The sequence below is a fragment of the Ambystoma mexicanum genome, chromosome 3p, assembly GCF_040938575.1.
Source record: "Ambystoma mexicanum isolate Mex_15411 chromosome 3p, UKY_AmexF1_1, whole genome shotgun sequence".
Classification (NCBI taxonomy): domain Eukaryota; kingdom Metazoa; phylum Chordata; class Amphibia; order Caudata; family Ambystomatidae; genus Ambystoma; species Ambystoma mexicanum.
In genome coordinates, this window is record NC_090925.1 from 669,889,725 (window position 1) to 669,912,295 (window position 22,571).

At 49.2% G+C, this 22,571-nt stretch overlaps 1 protein-coding gene across 2 annotated transcripts in view; it reads left to right on the forward strand.

The window, feature by feature from the left end:
- HRH2 (histamine receptor H2) overlaps positions 1–22,571 on the forward strand; it is a 977,625-nt gene that overhangs the window by 201,119 nt on the left and 753,935 nt on the right. The window contains exon 1 of one of the 2 annotated variants that reach the window (XM_069651443.1): positions 16,815–16,908. The exons of the other annotated variant lie outside the window; for it this stretch is intronic. The gene's annotated coding sequence lies outside the window, so the exon portion shown is untranslated. Of the gene's footprint in view, positions 1–16,814; positions 16,909–22,571 lie in introns of those variants that run through there. 2 annotated transcript variants of the gene reach the window in all.

The following is a 22,571-nucleotide window of genomic DNA, read 5'->3' on the forward strand; positions in this document are numbered from 1 at the left end:
TGGCAACTGCAAAGGTAAGTGCAGACAAGTGCTGGGAAGGGGGGACTGTAGGGATAGAAAGACAGTCCCGCAGTGCAGGGGTTACCAGGGAGGCAGTGCAAGTGGAGAGTGGCTGGGCCAGGGAGAGTGGCCCAGTTGCAGATCCAGTGCAGTTTCAGTGAAGAATTTAGCAAGGGAGAGGGAGAGAGAAAGCAGAAGCAAAGAGGAAGGTCTTGAGGTGCTTCCGGAACCGGAGATGGTTCTCCTCCAGTTCCAGGGAGGCAGGAAGGCTGTTCCAGAGGGAGGCCCCTGCCGCAGAGAGAGATCTACCCCCAGCTAGTTGCTTCGAGAAGCGGCTGACCCTGACATGCAAGGTGTGACTCACACACACCTGCAAAACAGGCCATGGCCATCACTGTAATGTCACTCAAACCCCCCCAAACCACAACATAACATGGCAAGCAATAGCCATACACCAACACAGTACCAATAAGGTACACATTGCCATGTCAAAAATGTACAGTGGCATCAGAAAATGATGCCTGACATGGAATCAGATGAAATGACTGACCAACAACCTCCCACCCAAAATAAGTCATTCCCAAATGCATTACAAAAGTTGTAGACGTAACATAACAATGAATGCTTGTCTACATGCACATTGTGCATTGCAAAATCAACACTGCAGCTTGTATGTGCTGTGACTAACTCCTGCAACACACTGCTCAGCGCACAGCACAGTGAACAGCTATTGTGTGTGATGCACACCCTGCGCATCACATCTAAGCGACAAACCACTTCAAAAAGCAAATTAGGCATGTACAGGATCCATAATTGGTCACAGAACATGTGCTGCAGGGACACAGTGGGCACCAGAAGACAGAGTGTACACGTGGATATCCAAGGGTGGTTGTACATGTAGTGCATCATAGTGCAAGTGTGTGGGTCAGTAAGGACATGCACTCAACATATGCATGTGCAATCAAGTGACCATCATTGTCCTCTACACATCACATGTGAACATTCACCATGTATACACCCCAGCATGTCAAACCACAACTATCCCCTCACACCTGAAAGGTAAACACAATACATGAACAGGCATTGATCAGCAGAACCCAACATGTACATAGGATACCACAATTACAATGTCAGGGTTCCCATCACACTGCAGGGCAAGACAGCTATCAACAACAAAACACCCCCCTCCCTCACAAATGACCATGACCCACTGAACAACTGAACCTGGGTCATGGAGTCTTCAACCCTCAATTTCACCTGGCCACAGGATCACCCTGCCCCTTCGTCACCATCTCCCACCTTGTGTGTAAAAAGGTGCCTGCACCCTCAGAGTCCACCCTCATTTGCAAAATCACAAAATCCAAGCCAGAAAAATGAACCAGAACACCCTCCAGTAGACGACTTGACGTAGCAGTACCTCACAAAGGCCAAGTACTACCACAATGATGTAACAACCAAGGTAGCACAGTAAAACAATGTCACAACAGGATGCGAACCATGTGTGGTACATAACATAGAATGATGCACCATGAATAGATGTGTACTGTCACAGGTCCCATGTACAGGCGCAGGAGTGGCACGAACCAGCCACCCCCACCGTGGCCCGGGTGCCTGCAAGGTCAAACTCACACATGCCTCTGAGACCCTGGTGGGGAAAGAGGGTCAGGGATATGCAGTCGGTACAGGTGTTGGCACACTGGATAACTGGAATGAGTGGCAGGAGAGGGGAGGAGGAATTGCACATGAAAGTAGGGAATGCACGAAAATGTACTACCTGCATGAACACATACACAATCCGAACAAACTTGGACATCATTGTCATGGCCTTCTGTAGTCCAGGCTTAGGAGTGGCACGAACCAACCACCCCCTCTAGGGTTTTGGCGCCTGCAAGTTTGGGGCTTACACAGGCATCCGCAACCCCAGCGGGGAAAGAGGGTTAGGGAAAGTTGGTTGGATAGGTACGGGAAGCAGGAACACCGGGTAGAGGGTATAGGGTTTAAAATTGGATAGGACTCCGGGTGATTAAGGGAAAAAAACATACCAAATTGAATTACACATTCAACCATGCATTAGTGCACCCCCCAGCAAGCCTATGCAGAGCAGTTTGAAAGAAAAACAACAAGACACTTAGCTCTGTTTTTGAGTGCTGGCCTCCTGCCTGCACACTCTCAGGTCCGGTTACAGGAGCACTTCAATGCTGCAAAGAGAGCCACAGTTAATAATCTGTGCGTGCCCATAACACAAACACACACCACCAAATATGCCCCATAGCAACAAACTACTCTACAAACAGACAATCTGGTGTAGATGCTTCGTACCCATATGTAACATTTCCCCTGTGATGGGTCATACACAGTCAATGCAGTAAGTCAACCGCCGGTGGGTGCATGGCAAATGGAACACCAATGTGTCACAATTCACACAACATGCAATGTTCCCTGGGTAAGCAGACAGACCCATATAGCAAGGCATGACTTCAGAACAAGTCGTGTTCCACCATGACCAAAACAAAGTAGGCAGTGCATGTTTCAAAATGTACATGGAAATGAAATGCACTGCACCGAGTATGTCCCTTGCTGTATGTCCCTGTGAGCTGCCCCTTTCCATGTCTCGGAAGGCTCATGGTTGATACAAGTGCCTCAATGGACCTTGGTGTACCGGAGGGTATGTGCCACTGCCCCTGCAGGTGCCCCAGACAACCTTACAATCAACAGCCATCAGTCCACCAACACATCTGAGCTGTATTGTATCCTTCAACACCAATATTCGTCCAAGCTCACCCTCAGTGCTGTTACTAAGCCTGCATGTGCAACTGGCCTGGTGCAAGCTTTGCTGTGTTGTGGCCCCCCTGTGCTGCTCACCTTGCCTGGAGTTCCTTGGAACACATCAGCAGTTCTAGGATGTAGGTCTGCAATCCCTGTGCCTCTGCTTGTGCACACATGTGCATGTGGGCACCAACAAATGTGTCCAGAATTCAGACGTCCAATGGGCCATGTCTGCTGGCAAAGGTGGTCTGGACACTCATCCCCCTGCAGAAAGGGTATGAAACACATGGTTAATGCTTTAAATTCATCTGTGTGTGTCTCTTCAAGCATCTCATTACTGGACCATGTCAGAGACTTACATCAGAAATCACACCATCAGTCCGTCTTTCACATCCAAAGTGTGGAACACACTATCTACGGCATGAATTGCAACAAGCACGTGTACAGTTAAGATAAGAAACATACTAAACAATGCATAGCAATGAATGTACACATTAATCATGAAACACCCCATCTAGCAAAAGCTGAACAGTGGTCAATAACACCTCAATCATCCCCACTAGGGGTGTCAACACAAGTTACACAGCACCAGACATGCCACAGATATGACAGTCCAAAGCCCTTATTTAATAGGCTGTCACACTGAACCATCCTTGCAGGCCCATGGATAAGGGAGGCAGGAGTGGCATATGTGAGTCAAGGACCCCAAGCAGCAAACATATAAACAAGACAAGCCTGAAGGGCCCACCTGGAACGGACAGTGGATGCCTTCAAAAGCCACAAAGCACCGCACCGTCACATGAAAGCACAATAGACAAGCATTTTTAAACTATATTAACTAATTACACTAACTATGAAAAACCTACATTACCTAAGTAAACTAACTATCAAACAGAAACTTAACTAACTAAACTAAAAGAAAAATCAAAAATGGCCACATACAACCCAGGGGTGGGGAGGCATCCAGGACGAGGGAGGTACAGGGTGCTGCTCAACACCCACATGTGATGATGCTGAGCCAAATAAAAACCCTCCATGGGCTCAACGCCTGCACAGCCTGCCTACGTGGGAGATAGATGGTCGTCCGAGTCTGGCTCATCCTGGAAAGGAGGATGTGGCACAGTAGTCTGGCCACGCCTAGCCACAGCTTGCCCCTCGTCAGCAGCAAGTCTGCCGGACGGGTGAGCCTGGTTCTGTGTGGCGATGTGATGTAGGTCTGCATGCAGAACCTCACGTGATACACGTGCTTCCTCTTGCAAGGTAGCACGTGTAAAACGGAGTTCCTCCTGCAAGGCCTGGCTTGACAACCGCTGCACCTCCCAGCAAGCCTGTAGCTCAGCCGAGATGGTACGCTCAAGCTGTGCAAACCTCTCCTCTGCCCGCTGCCTCTGGGACATCATAAGGACACCCAGAGTGGATTTGAGGGAAGCATACTCATCCCTCAGGGCATCCATGTGTGCCTCTGCGTGAGCAGCAATTGCTTGACGCAGAGACGACATTTCAGCCTGGTGTGCCCTGTCTGAGGCCGCCATGCCCAGCCTGAGCGAGCGGGCCAATGACCGTGCCACCTGCTGCTGGAGAAGCACCTGACTAGCAGGGGGGAGCACAGATCGGGCCACACGCTCCATGCTCTCAGCGATGTTCTCCATTGCTGCCCCCTGCCGTTCTGAATTGGCAGTCATGTCTTGCTCCCACTCACTATACTGCGGATGCGCGCGGCGACCACGTTGCCGGGCTTGACCCGTGCAGGACCCAAGGACCGGGTGTCCTCGGTGTGTTGGCATCGCCCGAGGCTGCACGACAACATGCCCCCGTCGACGTGATGTCCCAGGCACATCAGTGACTGGTGTGGAGGGTGACCCTGCATCCCAATCCACCGGGGGCGGAGGAACCAAGACTGTCTGATCCCTCAGTGCAGGTGTCGCGGACAGAGGAGTGTCCACATCAGAATCACTCACCACTGACACATGGACTTGATGGTCATCCAACTCGACATGGACGTCAGAGTCGTCATCAAGGCTGGACTCATAGGCAGCCAGAGACAAGATGGACTGTAGCACTTGGGGGTTTTCGTGGCCTACCACCCCACGACCCCCACTTGTGCCGGGTTGATGTAGTGGTAACAACACTGTGTCTGGCATGACAACACCATCCTCCGCCTCCATTGCGTCATCACCTGAAAAATAGAGAGAAAAGAGGTCACTACACATGTCAGAAGCACACAACACACACACACACACCGACAACAAACACATCAGGCAGACATGTGACACACAACATATAACCTGGTATGCATGCTGGGTCAACTTTGAATTGCTTCTGTGATCAGACCTGTTGAAAGGTGGCAGTTTCCATGGAAACGGGTCTATGCAGTGCAGACAATGTGTACGCCACTCACTACCTACATGTACAAGGACTCCATGGTGTGTGTCAGGAAATGTGAAGGCAGTGCATGGTCAAATTCAGGCATCACGTGCACTGTGCATTCAATGTGTAGCATATCTACAAGCCAAGCACCCCTCTACCCAAGTACAAAAGCAGGGATGCCTAGCATGGTATCAAAAGGCTGATCATACACCTGTATATTGACAGGCAGTGTTGACTGGCATCAACAGCTTAATGTGATTTAAGTGACAACACTGAAAATGATGATGGGACAGTAAGCAGGACACATGATGAAAACTCTGGAGGCTGCCCACGTGTGAAGAAGACACTACAACAGTTGGACAGAGTCATTGGCCATTAAACAGGCTGAGGCCTGTGAGCCACGCAGATTGTCAGAACCTAAACATGTGTGCAACACGGTACTGAGCCACAGTTGACATGGGAAGGCTGATGAGATGCCATGCAATGCATGTCACCCAGGACTTGTATTACAGTGATCATCCAGTCAAGGACACATAGGGGCATGCATGCAATGCACATGGAGCATGAATGGGCACTCATGTCCCTGCGGGACATCTGACCTATGCACAGTACAAGTGAGATACCCTGCATCAAGTACTAAGGCTGTACCACACGGCATATGTCTGGCAGATTGTACGCTGAAAGTTAGCATCTACACAGGATGAATGAACAGGAAAGTACACATTGGCAAGATTGAAGCAGACCAGTGCAAAGGTGGAATTGGGGTGCAGAGTGGCGGAGGAGGGGCAAGGGAGCATGCCTACATGGAGTCCCCGCATGCAGGCAGAGGAGACATGCACGTCAGTCATGCAATGACATTGTGCCTGGGCTGAGAGGAAGGTCACCACACGCCACATGCAGAAGGGCCAGTGAGCTGGAACATGGACCGAAGGGGCATACTTGTAACCAGCATGTCAGTAGGGTGCAATAGTGGTGATGCGGACAGTCCCCGTCTGCTCCACAAGTCCACCATACAGCAGAGCAGACATGCATCACGGAAGCATTGCATTACTTAGACATCAGAACCATGTACAAGTCACATGTAGTGGCAATCAGGCACAACACATCCCACAAGTGAAACACACACGTCCTCAACAAACACGCATCAACACTAACTGGACTGGGCATCAAAGTCCAGCATCTCTCCCACTCCTTTGACCAATTCAGGTGGTTTGAACTCCGCAACGAGTGCCTCATGCGGAGTGAGCTCTTCCTCCTCTGGTGCAGGCCCACTGCCAGTCACCAGAGTCAAGTTGTAATTAGAGGCACGCTTAGCCTTAGTGCTGCGTTTGAGGTCATTCCAACGCTTTTTGCACTCTTGCGCCGTGCGCACCTCATGGCCGAATGAACTGACATGTTCCGCAACATGCTTCCAGTGGGTGTTACAGTGGGCAGCTGTAGTCTGACTATTGGCACCCACTAGCATGTCACGGCTGTGGCCCTGCACGTAGTCCACGAGGAAGTCCAGTTCCTGCTTGCAGAACGGCTTCTTCCTCGACGTGCAGGAGGTCGTGGCTGTGTGTGGGGTGCCAGCCTGTGCTGCAGGTGCAACCTTCCTCCTCTTGGACTGTGGCGCAGACCCTGGCTGGCTAATTCTGCCCTGACCAGTATGGCCAGTGGGTTTGGTGGATTGAGCCAAGGGAGTGGCAGGTGGAGGGACGACCAAAGGCCTGACTTGTGTCAGTGGCATCTGGGTGCCCTCTAATGGACCCTGCGCAGCAACATCCGCTGTGGCAGGGTCATTGACCGCAACGTTCCTGGTTGGCAGACTCACAAGCGGGGTGTTGTTGGTTGCATCTGCCCCTGCACTTACCAACACCCAGCTGTTCGGGCAGCAGATGACATAACTGCCCCAGGGACACGTGTCTTGGTCTGAGCAGCCCTCCCTGCCCCTATGGTTTCCCTGCTGGCCTGTTGGAAATCTACCAAGGGCTCCTCAAGTGCCAACGCAGCCTGCGCTGGCAGACCCTGAGCCTGGGTGGTGGTGTCCACAGCTGCACCTGCAGCTACCACTACCCTTAGGCCCGTGGCAGTCGATGGAACGGACTGCCGGGTAACACGGGCGCCAGGGCCAGATGCAGAAGCTGCATCCCCTGGAACCACAGGGGGTGGTGGCATGACTGCACCGACACATGGCACAACATTGTGCTCAAGTGGCGCACCCCTGCCTCTTCCCCCTCTGTGGCCGCCCTGGACTCCCCCTACTCCCTGGTCAGCACGGCCACGTCCCCGACCACACCTGCCATGAGGAGTACGCCCAGCTGAGGCGCCCCTCACCTTTGGTGTCCTCCCAACCATGGCACAGATGTAGTAGTGCCGGCACAGATGGAGTAGTGCCAATGGGAGGTGTACACCACAATTGACCTGGGCAATTGGGGCGAAGGGGGTGGGAAGCAAGATGTTAACAGCCCCCCTGCACCTGCAAGGCAGTATGTGACCCCGGTGATGTAGTGACGGGTCACGCAACGCTCAGGCACCCCAAAACTGCAGTAAAACCGTGCATGCAACCCTGCAGCCTATGTGCGTGGAATCAACCTCCCGCAGTATGCGGTGGCACCAGTAACACGAATAACGCGTACGCGTGGGACACGCAGGCTACTATGACCTAAAAAATGGGTGCGATACACAGGTGCACCCGCAGTGGGAAAAATAGTGTGTGCGAATCACCGTCTGACTAGCGCGATGCAGAAAAACACGCGTAGCCAATACCCCCGCCAAAAGAAGAGCTACGTCCTTGATAGCTGTGAAGTTGTGATAGCGCGAGAAACAACAGGAAGCAGCAACACAGGTCGGTCTCCACAAAAGGCACGTACAGCGAACTGCTGCCCCTGCTCACCTTTAACCCGTGCTGAGGGAAACACCTCACGCGTCACGTCACTTACACGCATGGGCCCTTTCCTCGGATTACACGCATTCCCACGCGGATGTGCAGTTTTTCAGGCACGCTGAAACGCCCGTGCATGCCTGCGCATGTCACGTCACAGAGGCGCTTGCGCTTGAAGGGCCTTCTGTCCAATGAAATCGCGTATGCGTGCAGACGCGCTTACGCGCTAAGGGCCTTTCCTCGAATTACACGCTGACGTGCAGAATTTTCACTGCCAAATCACTCCGTATCAAGCTGGCCATGCGTAAGCACACGGAAAAGACCACGCTCCTGCCCAAAAGGCCGAATTACTGCCCCCCAGAGCCCCGAGCAGCCTCCCACAAGCCATCTGCTGCTGCCTGCCTGCCTGCTGCCACCGTGCCCCGCCATTTGGTGCCTGCACATCAGCCATCTGCAGGGGTCCAGTTGCTCTGTCCACCCCTGCTGGAACAGAAGACTCCCGACTGGGATACCATCGCTCCACAGCCCAGCCCCAGGACCCAGTTGCCCACCCACGCCTGCCTCGGGGGTCGCCATGTCGGGGCAAACACCATCCGAGACCACTGGCGACCCCCAGCCAGAGGGGCAGAGGGCCACCAGCTTCAGTCAGAAGGAAATTGGTGTCCTGGTGGAGCATGTCCTGGGGCATTATGACGCCCTCTTCAGATCATCACACGCCAACAAGGATGGACGGGACAGGATCTGGACGGACATCGTGACTGCCATCAACGCGGAGGGGGTGATAGTCCGACTATTACATCATGTCAAGAAGCGCTGGGAGGACTTCAGGTCCAGGACCCTCAACAAGGCCCGGCACCTCTTGAAGGCAGCAGATGCTAAGGTGCGCCGGGGCCACTTGTCAGAAGATCAGATGAGGGTCCTGGAACGCATATCCCCAGCGCTCCACGTCCAGGTCCTTGAGAGGCAGACCCGTCTGGGGTCGAGCGGTAAGTGGCCCGGCATTGCTGTGTGAGACAGGGCATGTTGCAGTGTGCTGGTTGTCTGATACTTGCCTGTATGTGTGACATAGGCCATGTACGCGTGTGTGTGTGCAGGGACATCATGGTCATGCATGTGAGACCAGTAATGTGTGAAGCACAAGGTTTGTGTATGTGTTTAAATGCTACATGGGGAGCCCTATGCGGAATGGACACATGAGAGCATGACAGTCTCGGTTCCTGGACATGGGTGGGGGTGAGGGATGGGTGATGATGCCATGTACATGTATGGTGTCCATGTCTGTGTGTCTGACCTGCGTGTCTGTGACTTGTGAATGCCATGGATGCATGACACATGTCTGTGTCAATGTTCAGATCCACTGATGCAGCCTAGCTATCCTTGCATCCACTGTGTCTGGGGTGTATGAGTCCAGATGGATGAAAGTACGGTGAAGTGTGTGAATGTGATAGGCATGACCCATGATGCATGTGAGTTCAAAACAACGTTGTATGTTTCAAGAGTCCTTTGGACATGTTTGCTTATGTCCATAGCATGTGCCATGCCTGTTACTGCATGTGTTTTGACTGCACTGACCCATGTGTTGTGGAGGGACATGATGGAAGTGATCTTTGACAGTGCCACTCATCTGCTATTGCTTCCTGTCTAGGGGACCATTGTACAGTACCCTGATGCTTGTGTTCTATGTCTCCTTCTACACAGCGCAAAGTGAAGAAGAGGGCGGAGACGGCGCTGTGGAGCAAAGTGGCGGAGATGCCCCCACGGCTGCAGCGGAAGGGGTGGGTGAGCCCCCACAGGGGCTTGCAACGGCGGTAGACGGTGTGGAGCCATCCAGGTTGGTGGTTTCCACAGAAGAGGAGTAGGCCGCTACTGAGCCGCATATGGGGCTTGGTGGGGGCATCCCTGCTGGTGCAAGTGGTGCAGTCCAGGGGCAGGGGCAGGAGGCAGCACAGGTCGCCGTGGAGGTGCCTGTGCATGTCACTGTCCCTGACACTGTGACTGCACCACCATGCACCAGCAGGGATGCCCCATCCCAGGCCCGTCCGCAGGTAGGAGGGATGTCCATGTCATCTGACTCCCCTCCACCTGCGGACGAGGGGACCCCTGGCCATATGGAGAAGGTCCTGATTGGTGTCGCATTGCGCACACGTGTCATTCATGATGAGGTGCGTGCTTCCCGGGGGGAGCATGCACGTCATCACGAAGAGCACCGTGCCAAAGTGGCCCAGTTGGGAGCGGTCGTGGTCGCGGGTCTCGTACATGTGTCGGGCACTTTGGCGACCCTCTCCTCCTCTGTGGAGGCTATGCGCCAGTCGTTCTCCATGTCGTCCTCCGGCCCAGATGCCACCAGGGCCCCCTGTGGACCTGCCCCGAACAATACAGCCAACTCGGTGGGGATCCCATCCCAGCCACAGTCGGGAGTTGGAGGTCCAGCAGGGGTGGACACACTAGCAACTGGACACCAGCAGATAGAGGATGTGACGGCATCATCGGGCCACAATGGCGTCGGTGGATTCCATCAGCCTGGATGCCGTCGTGCTGGCACAGGCAGTTGCGTCGGAGGCAGCGGCAGCCTCGACGTGGGAGACATCATGGCTCGGGGCCATCAACATCAGGGGCGCAGGCATCGGCCGGAGGGCAGGAGAACCCTGGAATGGGAGTGGCTTCCGTGTGGGAGCGGTTGGGCCAGCAGATAGGTGCAGAGCGGCAGCGGGCAGAGGAGGAACGGCTCACAATGGTCAGGGCGGAGAACTCCATGCGGAGGGCGCTGAGGCGGGCTGAGTGCCTCTAGGGTCTTCGCAGGGAGTTGGAGCTGGACACTGCCTTATCCCTGCGAGACCTCGGGCCAGGGAACATGCCCGCCTCCAAGCCATTGAACAGGAGTTCGATGATGCCCTGGCCCATGACAACATCCAGTGAGCCGTTGGACCAGCCCGCTGCCGTTGTAAATAGTTATGTAGTTAGTGTTAGGTTTCCTTTGATTTTTTCTTGATTTTGGAACTTTTGGACAATGGAGCACAATTTTGTACATAGTTTTTTTATTAGGTAGTATTTTTAGATAGGTTTCATTTCATGGGATCATGGACCCTGGATTGTTTATCTGTATATAGTTGACTGTTGGATTATGTTTTTTTTTTGATTTACCCATGGAGCAATGGTTTTTGGTTTTGTTTTTCCCTTGGATGTACTTTTTTGAACTGTGACTTTGGACACTTTTCTTTTGGATTATGATTTGTGGTTTTTCATTATTCTACGGACATGCTGCTTTTTGTTTTTAATTCCCATTGTCGTTTGTTTATTTTTAATCCCATTTATGTTGCTTTTAATACATTTTTTTCATCAAACTTCAATGTGTAGTATCATATCATTGGTTTCATGCATATCATGATATGGGTTTTGACATTCACTTACACCCATTGTGTGTATGTGAGGGACATGTGTTCATTTGCATACTTGCCATTGGGGTTGTATCATGTAATTGGCAATTCTGAGTGGGTGGATGCAATACGTGGGTGGGTGTTTGTCATGTGGAGGCTGCCCATAAGGGCCAGGGATCTAGATTGTGATGACGTGTTGGCTGGGGGACATGTGTCAGGGCCTGCTGGCAGGTGCCCCACAATGCGAGGGGGTGGGGGTGCAGGGGGACATGAGTGGGACATGAGTGGGGGCCTGCTGGCAGGTGCCTCGCAATGCTGGGGGGTGGGAGTGCAGGGGGACATGAGTGGGACATGAGTGGGGCCTCGCAATGCTGGGGGGTGGGAGTGCAGGGGGACATGAGTGGGACATGAGTGGGGGCCTGCTGGCAGGTGCCTCGCAATGCTGGGGGATGGGGATGCAGGGGGACATGAGTGGGACATGAGTGGGGGCCTGCTGGCAGGTGCCTCGCAATGCTGAGGGGTGGTGAGTGCAGGGGGACATGAGTGGGACATGAGTGGGGGCCTGCTGGCAGGTGCCTCGCAATGCTGGGGGGTGGGGGTGCAGGGGGACATGAGTGGGACATGAGTGGGGGCCTGCTGGCAGGTGCCTCGCAATGCTGGGGGGTGGGAGTGATGGGGGGCATGAGTGGGACATGAGTGGGGGCCTGCTGGCAGGTGCCTCGCAATGCTGGGGGATGGGGGTGCAAGGGGACATGAGTTGGTGTTCAGTAGTGCAAGGAGACATGTGCCTTTGCTGGGGGGCATGGCCCTGTTGGGTGGGCTGCCTGCGGGACATGGCCAGGGATGCAGGGTAGTCCCCTGTGGTGTGGGCTGCCTGCAGGGGCCGTGGAGGGTATACAGGGAACACCTGGGAGGACCCACACTGCCAAATCACGTGTGGGACTCCCCGGTACCCCAGTAATACACGTACCCTGCTGAAATTGCGTGTGAAACTTCCCGCGCACCCCAGTAGTACACGTACCCAGCTGAAATCGTGTGTGAAACTTCCCGCGCACACCAGTAATACACGTACCCCGCTCGCACAGGGCCAATCGCGTGTGAAACTTCCTGTGCACCCCAGTAATACACATACCCAGCTGAAATCACGTGTGAAACTTCCCGCGCACCCCAGTAATACACGTACCCCGCTCGCACGGGGCCAATCGTGTGTGGAACTGTCCGCGCACCCCAGTAATACACGTACCCAGCTGAAATCACGTGTGAAACTTCCCGCACACCCCAGTAATACATGTACCCCACTCGCACATGGCCAATCGTGTGTGAAACTTCCCGCGTACCCCAGTAATACACGTACCCAGCTGAAATCGCGTAAGAAACTTCCCGCATACCCCAGTAATACACGTACCCAGCTGAAATCGCGTGTGAAACTTCCTGCGCACACCAGTAATACACGTACCCCACTCGCACAGGGCCAATTGCGTGTGGAACTTCCCGCGCACCCCAGTAATACACGTACCCAGCTGAAATCGCGTGTGAAACTTCCCACGCACCCCAGTAATACACGTACCCCGCTCGCACAGGGCCAATCGTGTGTGAAACTTCCTGCGCACCCCAGTAATACACGTACCCAGCTGAAATCGCGTGTGAAACTTCCCGCGCACCCCAGTAATACACGTACCCAGATGAAATCGCGTGTCAAACTTCCCGCGCACCCCAGTAATACACATACCCAGCTGAAATCGCGTGTGAAACTTCCCACGCACCCCAGTAATACACATACGCCGCTCGCACAGGGCCAATCGCGTGTGGAACTTCCTGCGCACCCCAGTGATACACGTACCCAGCTGAAATTGCGTGTGAAACTTCCCGCGCACACCAGTAATACACGTACCCCGCTCGCACAGGGCCAATCGCTTGTGAAACTTCCCGCGCACCTCAGTAATACACGTACCCAGCTGAAATTGCATGTGAAACTTCCCGTGCACCCCAGTAATACAAGTACCCTGCTCGCACAGGGCCAATCGCGTGTGGAACTTCCCGCGCACCCCAGTAATACACGTACCCAGCTGAAATCACGTGTGAAACTTCCTGCGCACCCTAGTAATACACGTACCCAGCTGAAATCGCATGTGAAACTTCCCACGCACCCCAGTAATACACTTACCGCGCTCGCACAGGGCCAATCGCGTGTGAAACTTCTGCGATCCCCAGTGATACGCGTTCCCCGCTTGCCATGCTGGTACAGGGTTAGCGCAGCCCTTTGCGCTGGATTGGGGATTTTGATGGCTTTTCCCTGCACAAGGGGCGTTCTTGGGGGCGTAAATGGCGCTGCTGCAGGGTCACTGCGCCACTGTGCGCCACGGCTGGTTTTGGTGGCTGGAATCCATGAATACGCTGTGCGCGGAAATGTATTTTAGCGCATGCGGCTGGCGCAGGGATTTGCACGCGCACACTGTGCGCCAGCCGCGTGCGCCACTTGTGCGCTGAATTCTATGAATTACCCCATCAATATTTTGTGGAGGAAAGTTTTGTGCAGTTCCATCCAGGATGGCAATGTTATGAATTTCATACAATTTCCTTTTTGCTTGGCATTGCAATTAACCATAACTACTTAGACACTAAAGTATCACAGCCTTTTTAACATACATAGATGTTAAATGCTGTATTTATTTAATAATACTAGAAAAAAGTACCAGTACTCTGACAGGTTCTGTAGACATACATGATAACACTCTCATAAACCTTTGAAAATAAATGATCTTGCAGGTCGATGTTCCGATTTGCTCATTGCTTGATGTGCTTTGCACTCTAAAGTAAACTGCACTGAGCTTGGGCACGTGGGGCTGGCTTACTTACCCCGGACCAGACTAGGAGGGGAGGCGAGAGTTGGTTTGCTGCAGCATACCTGGACCTACTGTGTCGTTGAGCGCTCTCCTCACTTGTTGCCTCACGGTGGCAAGGTGCTGTATGTTTCAGTGCTTTGTTGGGCAAGTATCTTGGAAATGGTATGTCTTATGACCCTGAAATGTGGTTTTGAGCTTTGTTTCTCACGTCGATATGTGTCCCCAACTGTCGCCTCACCCTGTAACGGTGATGTGTGTTGAGGTGTGAATATCTTGGAAATGGTGCACCCTGCAGCCTTGAAACGTAGTTATCAAGGCTTTTGAGTTTTGTTTCTTGTGTCAACATGCTTACAATTAGCTTCTTCTGGTCCTTCTATGACCAAATTGATGTTTCGCCGATTTCAGGTAACTGTGTTTTTTGTAGAGGTGATGAAATCCAGGGAAAGGGTTTGAGTGTGCAAATATCATGTAGCCAGTAGACAGGCATGATAACACTCTGATAACTTGTTGACAATCAATTACCCTACAGATCCCTCGTGTGAGTTGCTTATGAAAATCAATGGTCCTGTAGGTCCCTGTTCTGGGTCGCTTATCGTTTGATGTGCTATGCACTCTGAATTTAACTGCACTGAGAATGGGCGTGTGTGGTTGGCTTACATACCCCAGAGCAGACGTGGAGGGGAGGTGACAGCATAATGGGACCTTCTGTGCACTCTCTCCACCTGTCGCCCCAACCTGGCATGCTGCATTGTGTTGCAGTGCAGTTATCTCAGAAACAGAGAATTATAGGGCTTTGAAACATGGTTTTCAAGGTACCATTGGGACCACAGAGTTGTGATTCTGGTGTTGAGATGCTTGAAATGCACTTTGTCCAGTCCTCCTATGGCCACATTAATGTTTTGTGCATTGCAGTGTAAATATCTCAGAAACAGTGCATCCTAGGGCCTTGAAATGTGGCTTTCAAGGATAGTTTTATTTCTCGCTTCCATATGCTTGCAATGAGCTTGGTTTGGTCCTTCAATGACCACCTTGATGGTTTGACACTTCCAGGCAACCTTCTCATTTGTGCAGGGGCTGTAACCCAGGGAACGGGGTGGGATGTACACATGTAATCCGGCCAGTGACATCTGATGGGTCCTAACATATAACTGTGCAAACTTTGGGGCAGGTTGGGGGCACAGTGTGGCTTTGTATTAGGAGCACACAAACAAAACATTATATATATATATATATATATATATATATATATATATATATATATATATATATATATATATATATATATATATATAGCTAGATTCACTGAAAAAACGTTGTCAAAGGGACGTTATGTTTAAGTTGCACTTATAAAATCCAATAAAATTCAATGAAAAACTTTGATAAAGGGACACTGTGGTCACAAGTAAAACCTTAAAAAACTCAGAAATGTGCTGTTTGCTAAGCAACCATAACTCACACCACCACTGTGAACTGGTAAAACTAACACCCAGGTCATGAAAGATGGCATCACAAATATCATTGATGACATCACTGATGGCATCACATATCTGGGCTACTTGTTTTTGTACACTGACATATCTAGGCCAGGTGGTTTTGTTCACTGGCAGTCAGAATATTAAAACTCAATGGGTGCTATGCATCTAGATGTTAACCTTGTCATATGGTGCACATACATGGGGAAATAAGAAGGCCTCAAACACACAATTCATTTATATACATAAAGATAAACTTTAATGTTGTTAATATTTTCTGATGATGCATTTTCTTTCTTCCTTACTTTAGTTTACCTGTATGTTCCTCTGATTTGTATGCATTGTGGGTCTTATATGTATTGTTTTTTTTTAATTGCACTAGTATGTACTATGTCTTGAATTGTTGGCCTGCAATTACATGTTTAACATTACTCAAAACTCTGATAAGATAGCATTCATGATTGTATTATCCAAAATTACAAGATTATAAATATTGTACTTATATGGTGCATGCTGCAGCCATTGCCTATGTTTATTTATGATTAGGTTGCTGTAATAACAGCAACACTCCAATACAAAGTTGTTTAGAAGAGTACATTATTTAATAGATTAAGTAGTTCATGATCGGTCTCCCGATCACCCCTGCCATCTTATTACCAACATTATAAACACAACCCCTTGTAGGGAATTTTCATCAAAATTAATTTCACATATGATGTCATCAGTGATGTCATCAATGACATTTATGATGTAATTTTTGATGTCCTGAGTGTTAGTCTTAGCAGTGCATGGTGGCGGCGCGAGTTATGATGGCTTAGCTTACCATAAATGGTGAATTTCTGAGGTTTTTAGGTTTTACTTGTAACCATAACATACCTTTAACAAAGTTTTTTCATTGTATTTCATAGGGTTTTATTAGTGCAACTTAACCATAACATCCCATTAACAAAGGTCTTTCAGTGAATTTCGTGGGTTTTTACCAGTGCATGCAGGATTTCTGTTCAATTCACAAAGTTTCACCTTAAAACTCTGCCATGTACCACCTTCCTGCATCATTTTTAACACTTCTGTACACTTTTTGTAACTTTTTGAATTGTTTTTGCGTCCGCAGACGTCCGTGAACGTCTGACCTCATCGCGGACCTTCCGGACAGTGCAACCTGACCATGCGCTCACGCGTTGCATGATGATGTGTCCGCAAATTCATCCACACTTCGCAATCAGGTCCGTGCTTCGAGAACAGTTCAGAACTACATTTTCTAATGATCTAGCTCAAGATTTACCCTTGCACAGCTCCTACACCTATTCTTACTCATTATCCATTAACAATCTAGTACAAATCACATACTTGAACGAATATTAGCACAACTGCTATTTATCTTAAAAATGGCATCAGCTTTTCCTCTCCCCCGTCCAAAAGAGCCACTACCACCACCATCTGGAGGACCTACACAACACAAAAAAGCGCAGTGGTTCTAAAGACAATGGGGGTCATTCCAAGTATGGCGGTAGGGGGTTAACGGAACCGGTAAGGATGCCAGTGCCGTTAACCCCCTACAGCCACATTCCGAGATCCCTTAGCAGGTCCCACCAGGACCGGCTGGTTTTACCAGCCGTCCTTTGCGGGTCCCGTTAAGGGACCATCGAGCTAATAACAGGCCTGATATTTGCGGGCCCGTTATTAGCTCCTTCCCCATTCCCATTGAGCCCTATGGGGGCTCAAATGGGAATGGGTAATGGTATTCGAAATGGGGACTTACTGGGTCCGCATAGGTTGGAATGTCCCGGTAAGACCCCATTCTGACTACCCGGACCCAGACCCGAGTACGGAGGCAGCCATGGTGCTAATAGCACCATGGCTGCCTCCAAACTCGGAATGACCCCCAATGAAGAAGACCAAGAAGGTGAGGTAGAGGAAGTGCCTACCTCTAGCACTCAAAGAGAATCATGGGTAGGGCAGTTCTTTACCACTGTTGGGAAGGTACCAAAGGCTAAATCTACCAACCTACCAGTACGCCTACGGGACCAGCTCAATGTGCAGTCACACCAAATCCAACCACTGCAATGCTTTCAGAAAGGTTGGTCCATTCTTAGCAAGTAGTAGGCTGTCTTCCTCCACCTCATCTTCCTCAACCAATTCTGTAGCCACACAGCCTACTTCTGTGGGACGCAAAATCCCACCAGCTACCTTGCAAGCAATAAAAGAGGCTGTTGATCCATATCTTTCGAAGATAACAGTCCTCTGCATATACTGCAAAACACCACTCTGCAGGGGGAAGCAATTTTGAAGTGCTTTTGAAGCTGTAATCAAAGGAGAATGAGAAACACTGCCCCCCACCTTAGAAGTAACACACGCACAAGATCTTCCCCCTGTCCACCTGCCCCTCCATATTAGTGCTTGGTGCCTCTTCCATCATTTCCTTCCCTACCTTAGGTTCTAAACTCTCCTGCAAAAAAAAAAAAAATAATAATACTTCACAAACTAACAAACGAAAGGTTCCTTTAGGAACCACCTTTCACAGTTAAAAAATAGAAATAAAAAAAATCTTATAGACTCCAACTAGTTTACAATTCTCAGTAAAGTACAGAGACTTAGTATCCATTAGCATTTTGTGTTATGCTAATTGGAATAATGTGGCGTTCATCCCCCGTTCCAGGCACTGGAATGGGGGATAATGGCCGGCAGCCCAAGTTATCGGCCCAAGAAAGCGAGGGTGGACAACAAGGGCTCTGGACCGTTAGCCCCCATTCCGTCCCCTGCAATGTTGGGTGAAAGCCATTAGCACCTCGGGTTCCCAAGGCGGGAACCCAGGGTGCTAATTTTCCCTGCTGTAGGAAGGAAAATCCTTTTCCAAGATGGCCACCAATGAAAAGGAAGGTGGGGCTTCCCTTTCCATGGCAGACTGTATAAGGTGATAAGCGCACCCTATGACCATATCACCACAAGCAAATGTGTTTTTCCCTTTTAAACCTATCCCACTTTCGAATAACTTTACCCCATAGCCAGTCCCAGGTGGACATTGCCACTTTAACTCCATTGGTCGTCCCTCGTGGTCATGGCCAGTAGCCACATTGTGTGGGTCATGACCTTATGCCATGACCCAGACAATCTGGCCAATGCCCATGACCACAGGCTGTACCTCAGTTACCAAAGGTATATCATCATTTTTTCTACCTACATTATGATACTTGTCAAAAAATAAAACACAGGCACATTTGCAAAACCATGCTTTAAGGTCCATGCCAATGCTCCTAACATGAGTTTGCTGGAAATCTGCCCATGTTTTATTTTGTCAAATGTTAAAATGTATGTACATAGAATAGTCATATAACTTAGCCCCCATTTGAAAAAATCCATTCAGACTTTACACAAACAAAGTTGGGTCTATAATCTTTCTGTAGACTTTTGCCCACATTCGTCAAATGGCAACAAAGTTATACGCCATCTAAAAATGTTGAGACCCCCTGTAATTTACCCCCCTCTTGACAAAATCTTACCAAACTCTACAAATATATGTATATCTAGATTAAAAATATTTTTGCAAACCTTTGTGTAGATTTGTCAAATGGCACCACATTTATAAGCCTTTACAATATTTTGGGACCCCCCCCACTAATTTTGACCCCTCTTGACAGAATACCACCAAACCTTGCAAGAACATTTATATCTAGATTTTAAATCCTTCTATGAACTTTTGTACAGATTTGTCAAATGGCACCACATTTATAAGCCTTTACAATATTTTGGGAACCCCCTCCCCTCTAATTTTGTTCCCTCTTGACAAAACCATTCCACACTTTTCGAAACCATTCAGAATCAGGTCTAGATTACAATTCCCAAATATCATGCAGATTCATTGAGTGTCCCCAAAGTTATAAGCCATTCAGAAACTGCTTTTCACTAACCCAGTAATGCAGAAATAGGCATAGATGTTCCCGAACATCTGAAGTGTTCGCAATCATTACAGGACTGTACACAGACAGCCGGACTGTGCAAAGTCTGGGGATGAAAAACACCTGTTGTTTGGCTTCTTACGGCCATATCCCATCCCATCCTTTTCACCCCCACACCACAGAGATTGTTTGATGAGTTTGACAAGTGCATGGTTGTATTTTTCAATAGGTTTGTACTGCGATGTTTGCGGACACCAGTGGATATCTGCGAATCCAACCTGCTGGGCGTTTCCAAAAATCAGACGCACTTCATGCTTTTCACCATTAAATCAGTGGGCAGGTCCGATGTCCGTGGACATCAAGTCACCATCTTAGCTAATTGGAGGCCCATCCACTGACCAGACAGGGAAGTGAGTCCGCGGACCGGACCGAGATATCACTAATTTCTTTTAGCCTACTTGTGGGCCATTTGAAAAAAATCTACTGGACCGATTTACACCAAATTTACAAAATCATGCTTTTGGGACCAAGCCATAAATTTGGAGAAAATCCATCCAGCGGTTTGAGCTGTAGACGTGAGCAAATATTTTTTTTCCATTGTGTCTATAGAAAAAACAGACATTTTGGGACCCCCCTACATCTTTGCCCTCCTTGATGAAACCTCACCAAACTTCCCCAAAAATTGTAATGGCACCATATACTTTTATTGCAAAGTTTGGTAAGGATTCATCCAGGGGGGAGCAAAGTTATAAGCTGCCCAAAAAGTGCTCTTCTTATGGGTTGAGCAACTTAACCATAACTAAAGGGCCGCTGACGCAGGCCCTTTAATAAATATTACCATTTGGGTCATCCATACTGCATAAACGAGCATTTTAAGCCCATGCCTTTTTAACCTGACATAACCCCATCCACAATGCTCTTAAGAGCATACAATTTAAAAACTGGCAAGCCTATGAATTTGTGTTCATGTTTGACGTCAATTCCACAAATTCTCATGATTTGATTTTTACTGCAAATTCCTGAGTCCCTTTCAAGTAACCTGATATATCATTTACTCTTAGCTAACTATAAAAAGCTGTGTTCATCTGTTTATCAAAAATAAATCATGAATGCATTGACACTTCAAATGAAATAGAACCATCTTGGGTAAGGCCAGCAGTACATTGGACAAAAACATGACATCTAATGCCCAAGCTCAAACAAATCCTCAGTAGACACACCCCTTTGTGTCAACAAACCACCACGCCCAAAAACAAAACTTTTAACAAAGAAATGACAAACACTCAAAGCCCTCTACACACTAAAACCCCACTGAAAAACACACCACAACCAACTTCCTTTCCTCAGCACCTCAAAATGAAACACCACACCTCTCGCATGAAATATAAACCTTAACTCCTACCCCACAAGCATGTCCTTGCAGAACTGGCAGGGTGCCGTACAAAATGTAGCCCCTAAAATCAATGGCTGGCAGACCTGCCCAAATCAAGCAGTAGCTACCCATCCTCAACTACCTTATGCTATGAGTGAATGGAGAGAGGAGGCAGACACAAAGGCAGAGGCCCCATTGCTTACACATCATTCTTATGCAATCAAGCTGCAGTCGAAGTAACCACCCAGACCTCAAAATCCAAGATCGTTGCACGGACAGTCAACATCATCAAAACAACTTAGTGAAATAGATCTCACAGATCGCCAACTTCATTCCTCGCTAGTAAAATCATTCCTTCTACTCCCAGTACTGCTCCAGAGATGGATCAGGGTCGGAATGGGGCATACAATTGTCTTCGCATCAGCGAAAAAAAGTGTCCCACAGTTGCAAATGGGAATTCATTCCTTTTGTGACACTGCCTGAATAGTACCCAAGGGGGATAGTACCCAAGGGGGAGTTTCTTGATTAAATGTGATGCAACTTGTGCATTTTAAAGAATATTTATTCAGCAACAGTGGTCAAAATGATTAGCCACTTATTGAAGTAACTCATCAAACGGCCCCACATTGGCCAAAAAACTGGCGCATTTTGACCCAAAAACTGTCCCACACATGCATTTTTCGTTCGACCATGGGCCTATTGCCCTATAGGTCAGTCCGAGCCTGCAAGCAACCATTGTTGCTAAGAATCATTGGCTCAAAGGGGGAAGGGTTGTTGCAGAGCAGGCTTCAAGCTTGATGTACCTACAAACACAAGTTTCACCTGACACAAGAGTCCCAATAAAACTGTAACATGGTTGTTGTTGCTTCTCTCATCCTGTGCTTAGTACATGCTGTTAGTTCGGTGTAAAAAAAAGTGAAAACAAAATATTAATGAACGATCCTGATGAGACAAATTAACTTCTGGGGTACCAGTGGTCCAGGGGTGAATATCTGTTTCTAAACCATCACAACTCACACCTCTAGTTTATCATAAGGGATCTGAACAGATTGGAAACACAAGCAAATTATAATCCTCCTTGTCAAATTCTGGTATAGTGGACGGAACGGCAGGCTCATCTCCGAAAGGTCATGAATTGTTGGTTAGTTGAAACATAACGAAAATGTAATTATTACCCAGTGATAAAATAGACTGTCCAGTCGAGGCTGTATAAGCATATTAATTTATTATTGTCACAGCAGACAGTTCTAGCACACATCAAAATACAACCCACCCTTTAAAGGAATACAGAGGTCAGGCAGTTTCAAAGAAGGAAAAAGGATGCACTCTGGCTACTGACAGGTGGGCACTCAAGGATACTTGGCTTCAGCACAAAGAGAGCCCAAAGGGAGCAATGTGTTTTAAAATTACTCTAGGACCTTGTGCTTGTAGATTTTCTTGGTGTTCGACAGGGTTTAGTCATTTTCAGGGAGCTTTGCACCTTCTGTGACAGAGTTCAAGAAGGGAGACAGCTGCATGTATCAGGTGGCAAACATTTCAGTAAGGAAAGTTGGACAGACGGCTACAGGCTGGCCTACAGGGCAGATCAGGGTCAGGAATCATTGTCTCAGTGCTGGTAGGC